Below are 18,152 nucleotides of genomic sequence, written 5' to 3'. Positions count from 1 at the left end.
CGGCGCCGTTCTTTTCCGAAGCCGTTTTTTCTTACGCCTTCCGTTTTCGTCTGCAGGAGCGAGCGCGTGCTCGTCTCCAGAGGCGGCAACGAGCGGGCGCAGGCGAGCGCGGTTGAGCGCCGGGCTGTGGAGCTTTTCGGTTGCGGCTTCCCGCCGCTCTTTCGCCATCCCTCGCTACGCGGCCTGCCCGCAGTCCGGATTTCCGGCTCGAACGGACCCCGCTCAAGTGCGCCGGCACGGTCCAACCGCTCCCGGCGGGCACCGCTCGGCTCGGACGTTCCTCGGAATCAGCCAAATGTCACTCCCGTGGCGTCTCCGCAGGCAAAAACGCATAGCCGGCGCCGCAAAGCTCGCGAGCCGCACCGAGCCGGGGAAACCGTGCCGTGGAGCAGCTGTGGGGCTGATGTGGGTGAGATCTATGGGGTAGGAGCTGCTGTGCGGCTGATGTGGGTCAGATCTATGGGCAGGATCTGATGTAGGGAAGATTTGGGTCTGATCTATGGGTTATGAACTGCTGTGGATCAGATCTATGGGGAGGAGCAGCTGTGGGGAACATGTGGGTCAGATCTATGGGTTAGGTGCTGCTTTGGGGAAAATGTGGGTCAGATCTATGGGGCAGGAGCTGCTGTGGGTCAGATTTGGGTCAGATCTATGGGGCAGGAGCTGCTGTGGGTCAGATTTATGAGTCAGGAGCTGCTGTGTGGCTGATGTGGGTCAGATCTATGGGGCAGGAGCTGCTGTGGGGCATATGTGGGTCAGATCCATATGGCAGGAGCTGCTGTGGGGAACATGTAGGTCAGACCTATGGGGCAGAAGCTGCAGAGGGGATGATGTAGGTCAGATCTATGGGGCAGGAGTTGCTGTGGGGCAGATGAGGGACATATCTATGGTGCAAAATCTGCTGTTGGAATGATGTGGGTCAGATCTATGAGTTTGGAGCTGCTGTGTTGCAGATGTGGGTCAGATCTATGGTGCAGGAGCTGCTGTGGGGCAGATGTAGGGCATATCTATGGGGCAGGAGCTGCTGTGAGGCTGATGGGTGTTAGATCTATGGGGCAGGAGCTGCTGTGGGTCAGATCTATGGGGCAGGAGCTGCTGTGGGTCAGATCTATGGGGCAGGAACAGATGTGGGCCTGATGTTGGTCAGATATATGGAGCAGGAGCTGCTGTGTTGCAGATGTGGGTCAGATCTATGGGGCAGGAGCTGCTATGGGGCTGATGTGGGTCAGATCTATGGGGCAGGAGCTGCTGTGGTTAAGATCTATTTGGCAGGATCTGCTGTGGGGCAGATTTGGGTCAGATCTATGGGGCAGGAGCAGCAGTGGGGCAGATGTGGTCAGATCTATGGGTCAGGAGCTGCAGTGGAAATGATGTACGTCAGTTCTATGGGGCAGGAGCTGCTGTGGGGCAGCTGTGGGTCAGATCAATGGGGCTGAAGCTGCTGTGGGTCATATCTATTGGGCAGCAGCTGCTTTACATATGATGTGTGTCAGATCTATGGGGCAGGAGCTGCTGTGGGGCTGATGTGGGTTAGATCTATGGGGCAGGAGCTGTTGTGGGGCTGATGGGGGTCAGATCTATGGGGCAGGAGATGCTGCGGGGCTGATTTGGGTCAGATCTATGGGTCAGCAGCTGCTGTGGGTCTGATGTGGGTCAGATCTATGGGGCAGGAGCTGCTGTGGGGCTGATGTGGGTAAGATCTATGGGGCAGGAGATGCTGTGTGTCAGATCTATGGGGCAGGAGCTGCTGTGGGTCAGATCTATGGGGCAGGAACAGATGTGGGCCTGATGTTGGTCAGATATATGGAGCAGGAGCTGCTGTGTTGCAGATGTGGGTCAGATCTATGGGGCAGGAGCTGCTGTGGGGCAGAAGTGGGTAAGATCTATAAAGTAGGAGATGGTGTGTGGCAGATGTGGGTCAGATCTATGGTGTAGGAGCTGCTGTGGGGCTGATGTGGGTCAGATCTATGGGGCAGGAGCTGCTGTGGTTAAGATCTATTTGGCAGGATCTGCTGTGGGGCAGATTTGGGTCAGATCTATGGGGCAGGAGCAGCAGTGGGGCAGATGTGGTCAGATCTATGGGTCAGGAGCTGCAGTGGAGATGATGTACGTCAGTTCTATGGGGCAGGAGCTGCTGTGGGGCAGCTGTGGGTCAGATCAATGGGGCTGAAGCTGCTGTGGGTCATATCTATTGGGCAGCAGCTGCTTTACATATGATGTGTGTCAGATCTATGGGGCAGGAGCTGCTGTGGGGCTGATGGGGGTCAGATCTATGGGGCAGGAGCTACTGTGGGGCTGATGTGGGTCAAATCAATGGGGCAGATCTGCTCTTGGGAACATGTGGGTGAGATCTATGGGGCAGGAGCTGCTGTGTGGCAAATGTGGGTCAGATCTATGGGGCAGGAGCTGCTGTGGGTCAGATCTATGGGGCAGGAACAGATGTGGGCCTGATGTTGGTCAGATTTATGGAGCAGGAGCTGCTGTGTTGCAGATGTGGGTCAGATCTATGGTGCAGGAGCTGCTGTGGGGCAGACGTAGGGCATATCTATGGGGCAGGATCTGCTGTGAGGCTGATGGGTGTTAGATCTATGGGGAGGAGCTGCTGTGGTGCAGATGTGGGTCAGATCTATGGGGTAGGAGCTGCTGTGGGGCTGATGTGGGTCAGATCTATGGGTCAGGAGCTGCAGTGGAGATGATGTACGTCAGTTCTATGGGGCAGGAGCTGCTGTGGGGCAGCTGTGGGTCAGATCAATGGGGCTGAAGCTGCTGTGGGTCATATCTATTGGGCAGCAGCTGCTTTACATATGATTTGTGTCAGATCTATGGGGCAGGAGCTGCAGTGGGGCTGATGGGGGTCAGATCTATGGGGCAGGAGCTACTGTGGGGCTGATGTGGGTCAAATCAATGGGGCAGATCTGCTCTTGGGAACATGTGGGTGTCACGGGTTACTTAGATTTACCTATGCCCGTGACAGGGGAAGCCACCCCACGCCCCCCCCCCCGGGGCCCGGAAAGGAGGGGGAAAAGGGGAGTGGGATAAAACAGCGACAATCTAAGGAGGAAAAACTTATTTTACTAAATATGATATCGAAATACAAGATAACACAATATAATATAATAAAGGCTAACAAAATCGAACGAAACAGAGAGAGAGAGTCTCCGAAAACCGAGAGGCCTACTGTGAACTCTAGGCGACACGGCTGGAACGCTTCCCACTCTCCGAGAAGTTCGAGAGAAGAAGGAGGGCACTCCAGCCTGGGAACGAGATTATATAGAGTCCTGGTCCCGTGACTTATTGTTACTCCTGTTGTTCTCTGGGATATGTAGTCTTCTTCTGTGGACTGCACATTCAACAGAAGTATCCATACTTGACATGATGTTATGATGTGGAATACTGATAGCAAAATTACAAAATTACAAAACCATGACATTCCACCCCTTATTCTACATTATTACATCATGGTTAATATATACACATATATACATATATATACACGTATGTAAAATTGTGATAGCTAAATAGTAGAATTGCATGTAACATAACTAAATGTACAACTATAATAACTAAAATACACTACACATGCAAACATATATATATATATATAGATACATAAAATTATTGACTGCACTCCCCCAGCATCAAATTCCCTTGTGGCACACATTGAACATCCCCATCCTTCTGCATTACCCACCAAGTGCACCCAGGTCCCTGGGCAAAGACAGTTCCACGGATAGGTTTGCCCTTTCCAGAAGCTGGAAGGACCCAAACAGCTTTTCCCAACATGTTCTTTACATGTATAACAGGGACCTTATCTCCTTCTACAGTGTGTAGGGGGCTAGATTGACTAGGACCATCACGATTGACAGATCCTCTAGTATTGACCAACCAAGTGGCTTCTGCCAGATTCTTCTCCCAGTGCTTAAATGTTCCACCACCCATTGCTTTCAACATAGTTTTCAACAACCCATTATATCGTTCAATTTTACCAGAAGCTGGTGCATGGTAGGGAATATGATAAATCCACTCAATGCCATGATCTTTGGCCCAAGTATTTATAAGAGAATTTTTGAAATGTGTCCCATTATCAGATTCAATTCTTTCTGGGGTGCCATGTCGCCACAAGACTTGTTTCTCAAGACCTAATATGGTGTTTCGAGCAGTTGCATGGGGTACTGCGTATGTTTCAAGCCACCCAGTGGTTGCCTCTACCATAGTGAGTACATAACACTTACCACTGCGAGATCGTGGCAAGGTGATATAATCAACCTGCCACGCCTCCCCATATTTATACTTTTGCCATTGCCCTTCCTCCCAGAGAGGTTTCATCCTTCTGGCTTGTTTAATTATGGCACATGTTTCACAATCATGAATAATCTGCGCAATAGCGTCCATGGTTAAGTCCACCCCTCGGTCTCTGGCCCACTTATATGTTGCGTCTCTTCCTTGATGGCCTGAGGTCTCATGAGCCCATCGAGCTAGAAATAATTCACCCTTATTCTGCCAGTCCAAGTCAATTTGAGCCACCTCAATTTTGGCAGCTTTATCTACCTGATGGTTGTTTTGTTGTTCTTCAGTAGCCCGACTTTTGGGCACATGTGCATCCACATGACGCACCTTTACAACCATATTCTTTGTTCGGGAAGCAATGTCCTTCCATAGTTCAGCGGCCCAAACAGATTTTCCCCTCCGTTGCCAGTTATTTTGTTCCCACCGCTGTAACCACCCCCATAAGGCATTTGCCACCATCCATGAGTCAGTATAAAGATACAGCATTGGCCACCTCTCCCGTTCAGCAACATCTAAGGCCAGCTGGACAGCTTTTACCTCTGCAAACTGACTTGATTCTCCCTTACCTTCAGTGGCCTCTGCAACCTGTCGTGTGGGGCTCCACACAGCAGCTTTCCATTTGCGATGCTTCCCTACAATGCGACATGATCCGTCAGTGAATAGGGCATATTTCTTTTCATTTTCTGGTAATTCGTTGTATGGTGGGGCCTCTTTAGCACGTGATACCTCTTCTGCTGGTGATGTTCCAAACTTTTTATCTTCAGGCCAGTCCATGATTACCTCTAGGATTCCTGGACGATTGAGGTTTCCCATTCGCGCTCGCTGTGTAATCAGCGTAATCCACTTGCTCCAGGTGACATCGGTAGCATGATGAGTGGAGGGAACCTGTCCTTTGAACATCCAGTTCAGCACTGGCAGTCGAGGTGCCAAAAGGAGCTGTGTTTCAGTCCCGACTACTTCGGAAGCAGCCCGAACCCCCTCATACGCGGCTAAGATCTCCTTCTCAGTTGGAGTGTAGCACTCTTCAGACCCCTTATATGATCGACTCCAGAATCCCAGGGGTCGGCCTCGGGTCTCTCCTGAGGCTCTTTGCCACAAACTCCAAGTGGGGCCTTTCTCTCCAGCAGCAGTATAGAGGATGTTCTTTACATCCTGTCCAGTCCGTACTGGCCCCAGGGCTACAGCACGGGCTATCTCTTGTTTAATCTGTTCAAAAGCCTGCTGCTGCTCAGGGCCCCATGCAAAATCATTCTTCTTCCGCGTTACCTGATAAAGGGGGCTTACAATGAGGCTGTAGTTTGGAATGTGCATCCTCCAAAAGCCCACTGCACCCAGGAAAGATTGTGTCTCTTTCTTGCTAGTTGGTGGAGACATGGCAGTGATTTTGTCGATCACATCTGCTGGGATGTGACGACGTCCATCCTGCCACTTTATACCTAAGAACTGAATTTCCTGGGCAGGTCCTTTTACTTTGCTTCGCTTAATAGCAAAGCCAGCTTGTAGAAGAATCCGGATTATCTGCTCTCCTTTTGTGAAAACTTCTTCTGCTGTATCACCCCACACAACAATGTCATCAATGTACTGCAGGTGTTCAGGAGCACCACCCTGTTCCAGTACAGTTTGAACCAACCCATGGCAAATGGTTGGGCTGTGTTTCCACCCCTGGGGCAAACGGTTCCAAGTATACTGAATGCCCCTCCAGGTGAAGGCAAACTGTGGCTTGCATTCTGCGGCCAAAGGAATAGAAAAGAAGGCATTGGCAATGTCAATGGTGGCATACCATTTGGCTGCTTTTGACTCCAGCTCGTACTGGAGTTCCAACATGTCCGGCACAGCAGCGCTCAATGGGGGTGTGACCTCATTCAGGCCACGGTAGTCTACTGTCAGCCTCCATTCTCCACTGGCTTTACGCACTGGCCATATGGGGCTGTTAAAAGGTGAGTGAGTTTTACTGATCACTCCCTGATTCTCCAACTGGCGAATCAAATCATGAATGGGGAGCAAGGAATCCCTGTTGGTGCGATACTGCCGTCTGTGCACTGTCTTTGTAGCAATCGGTACCTGCTGCTCTTTTACTCGTAGCAGCCCCACAACAGACGGGTCCTCTGACAGGCCAGGCAAAACAGACAGCTGCTTAATGTTGTCCATGTCTACAGCAGCTATCCCAAAGGCCCATCGATACCCCTTAGGATCCTTGAAATGCCCCCTTCTGAGGTAATCAATACCCAGTATACATGGAGCCCCTGGGCCAGTCACAATAGGATGTTTTTGCCAGTCTTTGCCAGTGAGGCTTATTTCAGCCTCCAGCACAGTCAATTCTTGAGAGCCCCCAGTCACTCCAGAAATATGGATTGATTCTGTCCCTTCATGACTGGAGGGCATTAGGGTGCACTGTGCACCGGTATCCACCAGCGCCTTATATTCCTGTGGTTCTGATGTGCCAGGCCATCGAATCCACACAGTCCAATAAACTCTATTATCCCTTTCCCTCCCCTGACTGAGGGCAGGGCCCCTCTATAGGTTACCTGTGATGACTGGAGCAACTCCACTGGTGGTTGGTATGTCTAGTAGTTCTTTCACCCGTGCTCGTAGTGCAGACGTGGGCTGATCATGCCACTTCCTCATGTCTTCTCCACGGTCACGTAGGTAGCGCCACATGGAAACACGCGGTGCAATCGTACTGTTGTTCTTTGCTCGAGCTGGGAAGCGTGTGCGTTTAACAGCTGAGACTTTTGATGATGCAGGTGGGGAGTAGGACTGGACTAGTTTGATCAGATCCTTCATTAGACCTGGTGGCCCGTACGAGGATTGACCTTCATCAGTTGTTTCTGATACTATTACGGGATCATTACAATTAGTTGATGGAAACAATTTCTTGCACATTTCATCTACTCGGTTTTCTAGCCGTGAGATGGCAGAAACTGCGGCATGCAGTTGGGGGAGCTGCTGATCGATGGTTTGAAGCATTATAATCAGCTCAACAACTCGGGGCCATCTGTCCACGAATCCTTTAGATCCTGATACCAATGACTGTGCAATTCTCTCTGGTGCTGTACTTGTGATTTTCTGCCACATGTCAGGATCGGCCCTCACTCTCTCAGGGTCAAGTTCGCTTGGATCAGGGCTGTACAACATTTTCGCCATGGCCAATTCCCTCAGGCGCTGAATACCTTTTTGGACGGTATTCCAACTATCAAATTTAGGCTTCAAAGCATCCTTATAGGGGTACCTTTCTCTCACGGCTTCTAACAGCCGCAACCAGAGAGTAGCAGCTCCATCCGAACATCTGCTAATCCCTCTGTCGATACCTGCATCTTGGGCAATGCTTCCTAGTTGGCGAGCTTCATTACCATCTAGAGACAAGCTGTTGGCCCCGTTGTCCCAGCAGCGAAGCAACCAAGCAAGGATACCTTCATCTTGACGCCGTGTAAACTCCTTTCTTGAGCCTTGGATTTCAGTCAGCTTCAGAGGTCGACAATAGGTGATTTCCTCCTCATCATCAGTCTCTTCTTCATGCCTCTTGGTTTTTGCCTTTGCTTTTTTCGGTACTGCTCCATGCCCGGCACCTGGGTCTTCTGCTGCCCCCCCCTGTGCTTCTCCTTCTTTTCGTTCTAGACGCGTGGACACCCGTTTCCATTTCTTGCCTTCCACAGGGGCAACTGATATTGCTACTGATGCCTCCTGTGACTGATAAGAAGTAACTTGGGCTTGAATCTCAGATCGGAAACTCTCTCTCTCCAGAATAGTATGATACAAAGCACGGTATGCATAAGCCAAACCCCACATAAGGTTTACCTCCTTAGATCTCTGACCCAAATACTCACTTAATTTCTTAGGGTCCCTTAGGTGTTCAAGAGTGAAATCCCATGACACTGCGGGTCCCCATGCTTCTAAGACTTTTCCTAAACCTTTCCATATTCCCTGCCAGTCATCATTCTCTGGTTCTGGAGGAGACTTCCGCATAGAACGAATGCATATGAACATATATGCATGCATTGATAGTGATAACATGAATGCAAGTATGAACCCTATCTCAGTTATTGAAAAGCGTGTGGAAATCTGAGAGTACAACCTAAATAAAAAGGGTTTTTTTAGCCTGTACAATGAATTAAACATGGTGGTGTTTGTAAAATTGCCTGTTCCATCTGGGATGCAAGTATTTGTAAAATTGCCTGTTCCATCTGGGATGCAAGTGTTAGTAAGATTCACAATTGCATCTGAGGTGTAGATGCCAAAATTCTGACCATACCACATCTCGTAAAAGTACCAGGCAGGTGTCTCCATCAGTATCCACCTTATTAGGCTATATATCTGCACAATTCCACAACACCAAATTATGGTGTTAATAGTTGACCAATACTTTAAGAAGATCATAATTGCTTTCAATCCCTTAAACAGAGCAACTGGGATGAAGAGTGGATTCATAGCTGGCAGGCTCTGTAAAAGTCAGAGCTAGCTAGCTTTGCTCTAAGGGAGAAAGAAATCCCTTTGTTTTCTACACAAAAGTTAGATAGCAATGCTGAGAATGTGCAGCAGCCCTTAATGTTGACAATTTGTCTGGTATTTCAAGGTCACGTTCTCCGTGAGCAGCTACGGAAAGATAACACTCCGAACACTCCCGTAACGAAGCTCTTTAAGAGCAAAGAGAGAGTTGTTCTAAAAGCTAAAAAGCTCTATGCCCGCATTCTCCACCAAAAAATCTGTCACGGGTTACTTAGATTTACCTATGCCCGTGACAGGGGAAGCCACCCCACGCCCCCCCCCCCGGGGCCCGGAAAGGAGGGGGAAAAGGGGAGTGGGATAAAACAGCGACAATCTAAGGAGGAAAAACTTATTTTACTAAATATGATATCGAAATACAAGATAACACAATATAATATAATAAAGGCTAACAAAATCGAACGAAACAGAGAGAGAGAGTCTCCGAAAACCGAGAGGCCTACTGTGAACTCTAGGCGACACGGCTGGAACGCTTCCCACTCTCCGAGAAGTTCGAGAGAAGAAGGAGGGCACTCCAGCCTGGGAACGAGATTATATAGAGTCCTGGTCCCGTGACTTATTGTTACTCCTGTTGTTCTCTGGGATATGTAGTCTTCTTCTGTGGACTGCACATTCAACAGAAGTATCCATACTTGACATGATGTTATGATGTGGAATACTGATAGCAAAATTACAAAATTACAAAACCATGACAGTGGGTCAGATCTATGGGGCAGGAGCTGCTGTGGGGCTGATGTGGGTCTGATCTATGGGGCAGGAGCTGCTGTGGGGCATATGTGGGTCAGATCTATGGGACAGGAGATGCTGTGGGGCATATGTTGGTCAGATCTATGGGGCAGGAGCTGCTGTGGGGCACATGTGGGTCAGATCCTTGGGGCTGAAGCTGCTGTGGGTCATATCTATTGGGCAGCAGCTGCTTTACATATGATGTGTGTCAGATCTATGGGGCAGGAGCTGCTGTGGGGTTGATGTGGGTTAGATCTATGGGGCAGGAGCTGCTGTGGTGCAGATGTGGGTCAAGCTATGGGGCAGGAGATGCTGTGGGGCAGAAGTGGGTAAGATCTATGGGGTAGGAGATGGTGTGTGGCAGATGTGGGTCAGATCTATGGTGTAGGAGCTGCTGTGGGGCTGATGTGGGTCAGATCTATGGGGCAGGAGCTGCTGTGGTTAAGATCTATTTGGCAGGATCTGCTGTGGGGCAGATTTGGGTCAGTTCTATGGGGCAGGAGCTGCAGTGGAGATGATGTACGTCAGATCTATGGGGCAGGAGCTGCTGGGGGGCTGCTGTGGGTTAGATCTATGGGGCAGGAGCTGTTGTGGGTCATATCTATTGGGCAGCAGCTGCTTTACATATGATTTGTGTCAGATCTATGGGGCAGGAGCTGCTGTGGGGCTGATGGGGGTCAGATCTATGGGGCAGGAGCTGCTGTGGGGCTGATGTGGGTCAGATCTATAGGGCAGGAGCTGCTGTGGGTCATATCTATTGGGCAGCAGCTGCTTTACATATGATATGTGTCAGATCTATGGGGCAGGAGCTGCTGTGGGGCTGATGTGGGTTAGATCTATGCGGCAGGAGCTGTTGTGGGGCTGATGGGGGTCAGATCTATGGGGCAGGAGATGCTGCGGGGCTGATTTGGGTCAGATCTATGGGGCAGGAGATGCTGTGGGGCTGATGTGGGTCAGATCTATGGGGCAGGAGCTGCTGTGGGGCATATGTGGGTCAGATCTATGGGACAGGAGCTGCTGTGGGGCATATGTGGGTCAGATCTATGGGGCAGGAGCTGCTGTGGGTCACATGTGGGTCAGATCCTTGGGGCTGAAGCTGCTGTGGGTCATATCTATTGGGCAGCAGCTGCTTTACATATGATGTGTGTCAGATCTATGGGGCAGGAGCTGCAGTGGGGCTGATGTGGGTCAGATCTATGGGGCAGGAGCTGTTGTGGGGCTGATGTGGGTCAGTTCTATGGGGCAGGTGCTGCTGTGCGACATATGTGGGTCAGATCTATGGGGCAGGATCTGCTGTGGGGCTGATGTGGGAAAGATCTATGGGGCAGGAGATGCTTTGGGGCAGATGAGGGTCAGATCTATGGGGCAGGAGTTGCTCTGGGGATGATGTGGGTCAGATCCTTGGGGCTGAAGCAGCTGTGGGTCATATCTATTGGGCAGCAGCTGCTTTACATATGATGTGTGTCAGATCTATGGGGCAGGAGCTGCTGTGGGGCTGATGTGGGTTAGATCTATGGGGCAGGAGCTGTTGTGGGGCTGATGGGTGTCAGATCTATGGGGCAGGAGCTACTGTGGGGCAGATTTGGGTCAGATCTATGGGGCAGGAGCTGCTGTGTGGCAAATGTGGGTCAGATCTATGGGGCAGGAGCTGCTGTGGGTCAGATCTATGGGGCAGGAACAGATGTGGGCCTGATGTTGGTCAGATTTATGGAGCAGGAGCTGCTGTGTTGCAGATGTGGGTCAGATCTATGGTGCAGGAGCTGCTGTGGGGCAGATGTAGGGCACATCTATGGGGCCGGAGCTGCTGTGAGGCTGATGGGTGTTAGATCTATGGGGAGGAGCTGCTGTGGTGCAGATGTGGGTCAGAGCTATGGGGCAGGAGCTGCTGTGTGGCAGATGTGGGTCAGATCTATGGGGCAGGAGCTACTGTGGGGCTGATGTGGGTCAAATCAATGGGGCAGATCTGCTCTTGGGAACATGTGGGTCAGATCTATGGGGCAGGAGCTGCTGTGGGGCTGATGAGGGTCTGATCTATGGGGCAGGAGCTGCTGTGGGGCATATGTGGGTCAAATCAATGGGGCAGAGCTGCTCTTGGGAACATGTGGGTCAGATCTATGGGGCAGGAGCTGCTGTGGGGCTGATGTGGGTCAGATCTATAGGGCAGGAGCTGCTGTGGGTCATATCTATTGGGCAGCAGCTGCTTTACATATGATGTGTGTCAGATCTATGGGGCAGGAGCTGCTGTGGGGTTGATGTGGGTTAGATCTATGGGGCACGAGCTGCTGTGGTGCAGATGTGGGTCAGAGCTATGGGGCAGGAGCTGCTGTGGGGCAGAAGTGGGTAAGATCTATGGGGTAGGAGATGGTGTGTGGCAGATGTGGGTCAGATCTATGGTGTAGGAGCTGCTGTGGGGCTGATGTGGGTCAGATCTATGGGGCAGGAGCTGCTGTGGTTAAGATCTATTTGGCAGGATCTGCTGTGGGGCAGATTTGGGTCAGTTCTATGGGGCAGGAGCTGCAGTGGAGATGATGTACGTCAGATCTATGGGGCAGGAGCTGCTGGGGGGCTGCTGTGGGTTAGATCTATGGGGCAGGAGCTGTTGTGGGTCATATCTATTGGGCAGCAGCTGCTTTACATATGATGTGTGTCAGATCTATGGGGCAGGAGCTGCAGTGGGGCTGATGGGGGTCAGATCTATGGGGCAGGAGCTACTGTGGGGCTGATGTGGGTCAAATCAATGGGGCAGAGCTGCTCTTGGGAACATGTGGGTCAGATCTATGGGGCAGGAGTTGCTGTGGGGCTGATGTGTGTCAGATCTATAGGGCAGGAGCTGCTGTGGGTCATATCTATTGGGCAGCAGCTGCTTTACATATGATATGTGTCAGATCTATGGGGCAGGAGCTGCTGTGGGGCTGATGTGGGTTAGATCTATGGGGCAGGAGCTGTTGTGGGGCTGATGGGGGTCAGACCTATGGGGCAGGAGATGCTGCGTGGCTGATTTGGGTCAGATCTATGGGGCAGGAGATGCTGTGGGTCTGATGTGGGTCAGATCTATGGGGCAGGAGCTGCTGTGGGGCTGATGTGGGTCAGGTCTATGGGGCAGGAGCTGCTGTGGGTCAGATCTATGGGGCAGGAACAGATGTGGGCCTGATGTTGGTCAGATTTATGGAGCAGGAGCTGCTGTGTTGCAGATGTGGGTCAGATCTATGGTGCAGGAGCTGCTGTGGGGCAGATGTAGGGCATATCTATGGGGCAGGAGCTGCTGTGAGGCTGATGGGTGTTAGATCTATGGGGAGGAGCTGCTGTGGTGCAGATGTGGGTCAGAGCTATGGGGCAGGAGCTGCTGTGTGGCAGATGTGGGTCAGATCTATGGTGCAGGAGCTGCTGTGGGGCTGATGTGGGTCAGATCTATGGGGCAGGAGCTGTTTTGGTGCTGATGTGGGTCAGTTCTATGGGGCAGGTGCTGCTGTGCGACATATGTGGGTCAGATCTATGGGGCAGGAGCTGCTGTGGGGCACATGTGGGTCAGATCCATGGGGCTGAAGCTGCTGTGGGTCATATCTATTGGGCAGCAGCTGCTTTACATATGTTGTGTGTCAGATCTATGGGGCAGGAGCTGCTGTTGGGTTGATGTGGGTTAGATCTATGGGGCTGGAGCTGCTGTGGTGCAGATGTGGGTCAGAGCTATGGGGCAGGAGCTGCTGTGGGGCAGAAGTGGGTAAGATCTATGGGGTAGGAGATGGTGTGTGGCAGATGTGGGTCAGATCTATGGTGTAGGAGCTGCTGTGGGGCTGATGTGGGTCAGATCTATGGGGCTGGAGCTGCTGTGGTTAAGATCTATTTGGCAGGATCTGCTGTGGGGCAGATTTGGGTCAGTTCTATGGGGCAGGAGCTGCAGTGGAGATGATGTACGTCAGATCTATGGGGCAGGAGCTGCTGGGGGGCTGCTGTGGGTTAGATCTATGGGGCAGGAGCTGTTGTGGGTCATATCTATTGGGCAGCAGCTGCTTTACATATGATGTGTGTCAGATCTATGGGGCAGGAGCTGCAGTGGGGCTGATGGGGGTCAGATCTATGGGGCAGGAGCTACTGTGGGGCTGATGTGGGTCAAATCAATGGGGCAGATCTGCTCTTGGGAACATGTGGGTCAGATCTATGGGGCAGGAGCTGCTGTGGGGCTGATGTGGGTTAGATCTATGGGGCAGGAGCTGTTGTGGGGCTGATGGGGGTCAGATCTATGGGGCAGGAGCTACTGTGGGGCTGATGTTGGTCTGATCTATGGGGCAGGAGCTGCTGTGCGACAGATGTGGGTAAGATCTATGGGGCAGGATCTGCTGTGTTGCAGATGTGGGAAAGATCTATGGGGCAGGATCTGCTGTGGGGCAGATGTGGGTCAGATCTATGGGGCAGGAGCTGCTGTGTGGCAAATGTGGGTCAGATCTATGGGGCAGGAGCTGCTGTGGGTCAGATCTATGGGGCAGGAACAGATGTGGGCCTGATGTTGGTCAGATTTATGGAGCAGGAGCTGCTGTGTTGCAGATGTGGGTCAGATCTATGGGTCAGAAGCTCCTGTGGGTCTGATGTCGGTCCGATCTATTGGGCAGGAGCTGCTGTGGGGCTGATGTGGGTCAGATCTATGGGGCAGGAGCTGTTGTGGGGCTGATGTGGGTCAAATCAATGGGGCAGAGCTGCTCTTGGGAACATGTGGGTCAGATCTATGGGCAGGAGCTGCTGTGGGGCTGATGTGTGTCAGATCTATAGGGCAGGAGCTGCTGTGGGTCATATCTATTGGGCAGCAGCTGCTTTACATATGATATGTGTCAGATCTATGGGGTAGGAGCTGCTGTGGGGCTGATGTGGGTTAGATCTATGGGGCAGGAGCTGTTGTGGGGCTGATGGGGGTCAGATCTATGGGGCAGGAGATGCTGCGGGGCTGATTTGGGTCAGATCTATGGGGCAGGAGATGCTGTTTGTCTGATGTGGGTCAGATCTATGGGGCAGGAGCTGCTGTGGGGCTGATGTGTGTCAGGTCTATGGGGCAGGAGCTGCTGTGGGTCAGATCTATGGGGCAGGAACAGATGTGGGCCTGATGTTGGTCAGATTTATGGAGCAGGAGCTGCTGTGTTGCAGATGTGGGTCAGATCTATGGTGCAGGAGCTACTGTGGGGCAGATGTAGGGCTTATCTATGGGGCAGGAGCTGCTGTGAGGCTGATGGGTGTTAGATCTATGGGGAGGAGCTGCTGTGGTGCAGATGTGGGTCAGATCTATGGGGCAGGAGCTGCTGTGTGGCAGATGTGGGTCAGATCTATGGTGCAGGAGCTGCTGTGGGGCTGATGTGGGTCAGATCTATGGGGCAGGAGCTGTTTTGGGGCTGATGTGGGTCAGTTCTATGGGGCAGGTGCTGCTGTGCGACATATGTGGGTCAGATCTATGGGGCAGGATCTGCTGTGGGGCTGATGTGGGAAAGATCTATGGGGCAGGAGATGCTTTGGGGCAGATGAGGGTCAGATCAATGGGGCAGGAGTTGCTGTGGGGATGATGTGGGTCAGATCCTTGGGGCTGAAGCTGCTGTGGGTCATATCTATTGGGCAGCAGCTGCTTTACATATGATGTGTGTCAGATCTATGGGGCAGGAGCTGCTGTGGGGCTGATGTGGGTTAGATCTATGGGGCAGGAGCTGTTGTGGGGCTGATGGGTGTCAGATCTATGGGGCAGGAGCTACTGTGGGGCAGATTTGGGTCAGATCTATGGGGCAGGAGCTGCTGTGGGTCATATCTATTGGGCAGCAGCTGCTTTACATATGTTGTGTGTCAGATCTATGGGGCTGGAGCTGCTGTGGTGCAGATGTGGGTCAGAGCTATGGGGCAGGAGCTGCTGTGGGGCAGAAGTGGGTAAGATCTATGGGGTAGGAGATGGTGTGTGGCAGATGTGGGTCAGATCTATGGTGTAGGAGCTGCTGTGGGGCTGATGTGGGTCAGATCTATGGGGCTGGAGCTGCTGTGGTTAAGATCTATTTGGCAGGATCTGCTGTGGGGCAGATTTGGGTCAGTTCTATGGGGCAGGAGCTGCAGTGGAGATGATGTACGTCAGATCTATGGGGCAGGAGCTGCTGGGGGGCTTCTGTGGGTTAGATCTATGGGGCAGGAGCTGTTGTGGGTCATATCTATTGGGCAGCAGCTGCTTTACATATGATGTGTGTCAGATCTATGGGGCAGGAGCTGCAGTGGGGCTGATGGGGGTCAGATCTATGGGGCAGGAGCTACTGTGGGGCTGATGTGGGTCAAATCAATGGGGCAGATCTGCTCTTGGGAACATGTGGGTCAGATCTATGGGGCAGGAGCTGCTGTGGGGCTGATGTGGGTTAGATCTATGGGGCAGGAGCTGTTGTGGGGCTGATGGGGGTCAGATCTATGGGGCAGGAGCTACTGTGGGGCTGATGTTGGTCTGATCTATGGGGCAGGAGCTGCTGTGCGACAGATGTGGGTAAGATCTATGGGGCAGGATCTGCTGTGTTGCAGATGTGGGAAAGATCTATGGGGCAGGATCTGCTGTGGGGCAGATGTGGGTCAGATCTATGGGGCAGGAGCTGCTGTGTGGCAAATGTGGGTCAGATCTATGGGGCAGGAGCTGCTGTGGGTCAGATCTATGGGGCAGGAACAGATGTGGGCCTGATGTTGGTCAGATTTATGGAGCAGGAGCTGCTGTGTTGCAGATGTGGGTCAGATCTATGGGGCAGGAGCTGCTGTGGGGCTGATGTGTGTCAGATCTATAGGGCAGGAGCTGCTGTGGGTCATATCTATTGGGCAGCAGCTGCTTTACATATGATATGTGTCAGATCTATGGGGTAGGAGCTGCTGTGGGGCTGATGTGCGTTAGATCTATGGGGCAGGAGCTGTTGTGGGGCTGATGGGGGTCAGATCTATGGGGCAGGAGATGCTGCGGGGCTGATTTGGGTCAGATCTATGGGGCAGGAGATGCTGTTTGTCTGATGTGTGTCAGGTCTATGGGGCAGGAGCTGCTGTGGGTCAGATCTATGGGGCAGGAACAGATGTGGGCCTGATGTTGGTCAGATTTATGGAGCAGGAGCTGCTGTGTTGCAGATGTGGGTCAGATCTATGGTGCAGGAGCTACTGTGGGGCAGATGTAGGGTTTATCTATGGGGCAGGAGCTGCTGTGAGGCTGATGGGTGTTAGATCTATGGGGAGGAGCTGCTGTGGTGCAGATGTGGGTCAGATCTATGGGGCAGGAGCTGCTGTGTGGCAGATGTGGGTCAGATCTATGGTGCAGGAGCTGCTGTGGGGCTGATGTGGGTCAGATCTATGGGGCAGGAGCTGTTTTGGGGCTGATGTGGGTCAGTTCTATGGGGCAGGTGCTGCTGTGCGACATATGTGGGTCAGATCTATGGGGCAGGATCTGCTGTGGGGCTGATGTGGGAAAGATCTATGGGGCAGGAGATGCTTTGGGGCAGATGAGGGTCAGATCAATGGGGCAGGAGTTGCTGTGGGGATGATGTGGGTCAGATCCTTGGGGCTGAAGCTGCTGTGGGTCATATCTATTGGGCAGCAGCTGCTTTACATATAATGTGTGTCAGATCTATGGGGCAGGAGCTGCTGTGGGGCTGATGTGGGTTAGATCTATGGGGCAGGAGCTGTTGTGGGGCTGATGGCTGTCAGATCTATGGGGCAGGAGCTACTGTGGGGCAGATTTGGGTCAGATCTATGGGGCAGGAGCTGCTGTGGGTCAGATCTATGGGGCAGGAACAGATGTGGGCCTGATGTTGGTCAGATTTATGGAGCAGGAGCTGCTGTGTTGCAGATGTGGGTCAGATCTATGGTGCAGGAGCTGCTGTGGGGCAGATGTAGGGCATATCTATGGGGCAGGAGCTGCTGTGAGGCTGATGGGTGTTAGATCTATGGGGAGGAGCTGCTGTGGTGCAGATGTGGGTCAGAGCTATGGTGTAGGAGCTGCTGTGGGGCTGATGTGGGTCAGATCTATGGGGCAGGAGCTGCTGTGGTTAAGATCTATTTGGCAGTATCTGCGGTGGGGCAGATTTGGGTCCGATCTATGGGGCAGGAGCAGCAGTGGGGCTGATGGGGGTCAGATCTATGGGGCAGGAGCTACTGTGGGGCTGATGTGGGTCAAATCAATGGGGCAGATCTGCTCTTGGGAACATGTGGGTCAGATCTATGGGGCAGGAGCTGCTGTGGGGCTGATGTGGGTTAGATCTTTGGGGCAGGAGCTGTTGTGGGGCTGATGGGGGTCAGATCTATGGGGCAGGAGCTACTGTGGGGCTGATGTTGGTCTGATCTATGGGGCAGGAGCTGCTGTGGGGCATATGTGGGTCAAATCAATGGGGCAGAGCTGCTCTTGGGAACATGTGGGTCAGATCTATGGGGCAGGAGCTGCTGTGGGGCTGATGTGGGTCAGATCTATAGGGCAGGAGCTGCTGTGGGTCATATCTATTGGGCAGCAGCTGCTTTACATATGATGTGTGTCAGATCTATGGGACAGGAGCTGCTGTGGGGCATATGTGGGTCAGATCTATGGGGCAGGAGCTGCTGTGGTTAAGATCTATTTGGCAGGATCTGCTGTGGGGCAGATTTGGGTCAGATCTATGGGGCAGGAGCAGCAGTGGGGC

This window comes from Coturnix japonica, chromosome 31 (assembly GCF_054131305.1).
Source record: "Coturnix japonica strain WE chromosome 31, WE-NBRP24, whole genome shotgun sequence".
Classification (NCBI taxonomy): domain Eukaryota; kingdom Metazoa; phylum Chordata; class Aves; order Galliformes; family Phasianidae; genus Coturnix; species Coturnix japonica.
The sequence above is the reverse complement of the archived record's forward strand: the minus strand, read 5'-3'. Positions refer to the sequence as shown.